The 5,287-nt window shown below is 45.4% G+C and overlaps 1 pseudogene; it reads left to right on the top strand.

Moving 5' to 3' along the window:
• The first annotated feature begins 3,414 nt into the window (after window positions 1-3,414).
• On the top strand, window positions 3,415-3,534 carry LOC136646783 (5S ribosomal RNA; annotated as a pseudogene).
• The last annotated feature ends 1,753 nt before the right edge of the window (window positions 3,535-5,287 follow it).

Genomic DNA, 5,287 nt, shown 5'->3' with positions numbered 1-5,287 from the left:
GCATTTTGTCTAACCATGTGGGAGGATTGAATAGCCCCTCTACATGTTAGGTTTATCAGCATACATAGAGGAATGGTTTGGGCAAGCCACCTCTTCTCGACAATTAGAGCAAATGCCAGGGTACAGTCCCAGATAGGAGGGTAGGGCTGGGACATGCATGCTTCATGAACGTACAAGGGTTTCACCACATGGGGTTAGTTGGATTTTAAACTATCATCCAAAATGGTCCCTGAACAACTAAGGGTGCCATCCTGACCCTCACTTGGGCCAATGCAAGTCCCTTGAGCTGGTCCAGGAGGGATGCAAAAGTACTGTAAAGCACTTTTGCACCACTCTGAGGGGAGATAGGCTGGCCTCCCCATGCGGACGTGGGCCCCGGGGAAAAGGTGAGTTGCATTAGCTGAGTTTGGCTGATGCAGGAGCTGGGGGGGGGGCGTAGGGAGGGGAGGGGAGGGGAGGGAGGAGATGGGAAGGAGGCGTTTTGGGGCGGGGGAGGGCAGGGAGTGGGAGAAAGGGCCAGGATCCAGCAGTTATGCCCCCTGAACCCCCAAGTATGGGTCAGTTCCTGTAGAGTTCCATCATTTGCCAACTGGTGGGGCAAGTGTGGAGAGCCCATGCTCATCAGAGGGCCTACTTGGACAGGCAGACTCCTAAATCCTCTGCAGCAGTGGCAGTATGCCCTCAGGTGGAGACAGAGAGTGCCATGAGGTCCATAAGGTTCACAGCAACCTTGCACTGCTAGCTTGGGCAGATAACCTTGCTAAAGTTATGCAAAATAAGAACCAAAACGTTTTTTAAAAATTCATTGGAGTTGCATTTGGGGGGGGGGGTTTAGTTCCCCCCTTTTTGTTTTAGCAATTTATTTTTCAATATATACAAGGGCAAGTCTTTGAACTTTGCTGTGAATTGTGCTTCCACCCCACCTCCCAATCCAAAGTGACCTCCCTGCTGTGATATGATGTCTTTAGGCTTTAAGTGTATTAATGGAATACAAGTACATAGATATATCACCTCTCCAGACACACTTGTATCTCATAGTGGGGAGTATAAGGGAGAAAGAATTAAATCTACGGGTAGATGCATCCTAGTACTGCAAAAGAAAAAGCAGACAACTACTCGGCCAGGCAGAATTAAAAACAATGTTTTTTAAAGTGAACCAGAAAGATAAATGAGTTCTAAGAAAGGTAGTCAGAAATAAACACTGGCAGTTTTTAAAGAGTCCTACTCATGCAGCCTGTGTATAAGAAATTACTCATGAGGAATCTTGCCTTTTTAATTCAAATGCACCCCAAACCTTGCCTTGCACAGAAAAGAGCAAAACAGCAGGTGGTATCTATTAGTGTGCTTGTATTCATCACTGTCGGAGTGAGAAAAGATTGATGGCATGGATTCCTGCCTTAACTTGTGTTTTAGGGTAGCAGCTAAGGTGGGTGGAAATATTTAAAATGACAAAAGGAGAGTGCCACCCACCATCTTCAGAATAAACACATTACAGAGGAAATTACTGCTTGACATTCAGTTTAACTGAGCCCAAACAGAAGTGAGGCAAGCAGAGAGGAGATGGGGTGTGGGGAAGACATACAGACAGAGATATAACTAATGTATATGACTAACCATTTATAATGTGAAGTTTTGTAATGTGTGGCTGTTGCCATCTTTTATCCAGAAAGCTCTTCAAATAGGATTTGAAGGAAAAAGCTCTAGCAATACAAGACTCAAAATCCAGATCTAACCCACTACCATCAAAGTGAAGCCCAAATTCTACCCCCTTATATAAAAATATTTTCTCTCATGCACATCATCAGTGTGTACACCCTGGCCATTGCTGCCTCCTCCTCCTCACCTCCTCTGCTGCCCATGGCTTCTTTTAAACTCGCTGGACAGAGAGGATTCTGGGACCCAGAATCCACCCCTTCCAGCCAGTTTAGAAGAAGTGGCGGATGGCAGAGGAGAAGAAAAGAGGGTACTCTGGTGCTGGTTGTTCTCCTTAGAAAGAGAAGGATCAGAAACAGAATTGTAGGAGTTACCACTTTCTCAAGCTCCACTAGTGCAATATCCTTCCAAGGACAACAAAAGAGGACAAGGCAGATGGCAGGCTGTGCAGGCAGCAGAGATGGGAAAGAGAGCAGGTGGAAGTGTTTGTCCCTAGTCTGCCACCTCTCCTTTTCTGTCTGTCACCTGGGTGGGCCAGCCCTGTATAAATTTATTTTGAATTAAGTATATTTTTCAATCTTGCAATGTCCCCTTAGTTTAATGCAGTGGTTCTCAAAACAGCCACACACATTTACTGTGGCTTCAATTCTCCCTGAGAGTTTGAGAACCGCTGGTTTAATGAGTAGATTAGTCAACTGAAGTGTTACCTAATTTGTGATTTTGGGAGCTGAAGTGGACATTTTTAAGTAAGTCAAAGGTTGAGTGCCAAGTTTTGAATGTAATATTCAAATGTACATTCCAAACGTGAAATTTGATCACAAAACTCAAACCCTCTAGTGTGTTGGCATCTCTTAATCAATTTTGATTTTTGTCAGACATGAAATATGAAGTCTCAGACTGTCAACCAAATGTTTGGTCAATAGTCAGCAAATATGCCAGAATCCAATGAGTGTTTGGAGAATATTTGACATCCAGATTTGCAAAGAAGAATTTTGGGAATGACATTAATGCCAACACTACAGAGGAGACTGTGTTCCCCCCCCCTGCTTTTGCTAAATGAACTTGCTTAGCCATATGTACGAAGAACAGACAAGCGTTCCATCAATTGGAAAGAGCAGAATGGATTGAGGATATCAACACTGGCAACGGCCTCAGCAGCATTAATAAAGATAATTGACTCATCGTTGATTTGCTTGATGTTCAACTTTGTAGCTCATTAAAAGTCCTTGGTGAAACAAAATATTTTTTATATCTGTTTCGGCCTTAGCAGCAATGATTTAGCTTGATTAGGAAAATATAGTCATAATTTCCAGCTCCTTGACAGCTCAATCTAAATTAATACTCATCGGGGGGAAAAGCGATAGCATCGGCCTTGTTGCTGAAGGAGAATAAATTGAATTCTCTAAAGCCTTGCATTTAAATAAACATGAAAAGGGAATCATTTTGAACAAAAGTTGTAACTGTATTGTCCATACCCTCCCATGAGTGCACTGCCCTCTATGAGTGCAGCTCTGTGCATGAGGAGGGACACCTCAGCTATTAAGCCCTCAGTACACCTTCTGGGAGTAGCATGCAAACCGGGGGCCTAGGAAAGGGTTGATATTGGCCACTGGATAATGGCATGTGGGACCATAGTGTGCAGGGCCTAACATTACTGCCACTGGTGGGCACATTTCAGTGTCTGGATAACAATTGGCATGGGGGATTTGATAGAATGGCTATGAGGATCCTCACCTTCTGTGTAGAGCTATATGCTCAGAAGCCGACAGCAACTGTTACCCTGCACATGCCCAATCTCATCTGATCTCGGAAGCTAAGCAGGGTCAGGCCTGGTTAGTACTTGGATGGGAGACCGCCTCGGAATACCGGGTGCTGTAGGCTTATACCATAGTCTTTCGAGACTGCAGGTTGCCAACCAACAACATATCTGCTCAGGATTGCATATGTCTATATCTGCATCTATAAACGGATTGCAAAATTTTAATAAGATACAGGAAAAGTGGCATCAGATCATGCAGAAAAACCGTAAACCCTGATAAATTCTGGCGTAGATCTCTAAACAAGTTGTTCCATTGTTGAAGTGAGGGGCAGAGTGAATGGGAATTCATACATTTTTACCTTTAAAGCTCTTGCTGACCTCACCTACTCCCTATTTTTCTACTCTCAAGAGGGGTGGTACTGAAATGTCATGCAAAGTGTGAAATTTGACATGAATTTCAGAGTTCCTTCCAAGGAGAAACGTCTCAGAATTGTCAAGGGAAGCAAAATGGATTTCTAGAAAATGATATTCCTCAAGAGGCTTCTGCTACTGCCCTGCTAGTGTCCAGTAGCGTAGCTGGGAGGGCCCAAAATGGTAGGTAGGTACAGCAGATGCTACAACATGCTGTGTAGGTGGCCTCTCCCACTTGCTGTTGGAGCCATGCTGGGTAGCAACAGTAATGCATAGGAGATGCCATTTTGTTTGGCAAGCGCCAGCACTTTGCCATCGCTGCCCAAGTGACTTCAACAGTTAGTGGGAAGGGCCGCTTACATGATGCACTGCAGTGCCTGCCCTACTTACCATTTTGCCCTGTCTACCTACACTACTGCTTGTATCCGTACCTTCTTGCCCAGGCCCCTCCTCCAACTCTATAATCCTCCATCACTCAAAAGTGTCCTGTTTCCTTAAATGACTTTCTCCCTTCTAGGGACATATGGCACCCCTGACAGATTTAATTTGTCTTATAGAAATTTATTTGATCTCCCTGGAAAACTCTTAAACATTTTCTTCTGGGATAAATCATGTCATAGACTTCAAATTGCACTCCCCCACCACATATTAGTGCCAACCTTAGTCTCTTCTCCTTTACTGCCCCTTATGGCTGGAGCTACCTTCTAGAATTCCTATGTGGTGATACCCCTCTCTCTTTCAACTCACTTTTCAAAACTCACTTCTACAGTCTTTCCCTTACAGGGTAATCTCATACAAGTTTAGTCAGACTGAAGTCCCACTTATGGGATGCGTAAGGGGATCTCCACTATCTGTGCAGGATTGTAAGCCCAGAGGGCATACAGTGCTCAGTGAGGCTTGCTCTCAGGTAAGTGTGTATAGGATTGGAGCCTTACAGCCCAATCCTATCCCCAGTGGCTCCAGCAGCTGCAGCAGCACCAAAATGGCTACTACTGCATCCAGTGGCACTGCCAAGGCTGCCAGTGGTCTCCTGGGAGGAAACCCCAGACCCCACAATTGACAAAAGCTGCAGGCTATTTTGCTAGTGCAGACCTGACAGCTTCTGTGTCAGGCTTTGCAGCCCGACATGCAGGACAGGATCCAGCAGAGCAGAGCCGCTTCCTCCCTCCACCTCCATCTTTGCCCTGCCCCACTCCCCACCTGTAATGGAAATGCACAAGATACTTCAAGGAGATAGGGTGTGGTGTCTGTAGTGGCCCCTTTAAGGGTTAAGGCCTGGGCATTCAGCAGGGAGTGAGCTGCGCAGCTGCAGCCACTTGAAGGCAATAGGGCCCTCAGGCACAAAAGCACCTGATGAAGGGAGAGTTTGGTGTGGGTAGCAGAAGGAAGGAGGTTGGATTGAGGAACTAATGGCCTACAGAACAATTGATGGATGAATGGACTTTGGAGCAGAAACTGCTGGAG

Source organism: Tiliqua scincoides, chromosome 3 (assembly GCF_035046505.1).
Source record: "Tiliqua scincoides isolate rTilSci1 chromosome 3, rTilSci1.hap2, whole genome shotgun sequence".
NCBI lineage: Eukaryota > Metazoa > Chordata > Lepidosauria > Squamata > Scincidae > Tiliqua > Tiliqua scincoides.
This window is presented reverse-complemented; position numbering and strand designations above follow the sequence as displayed.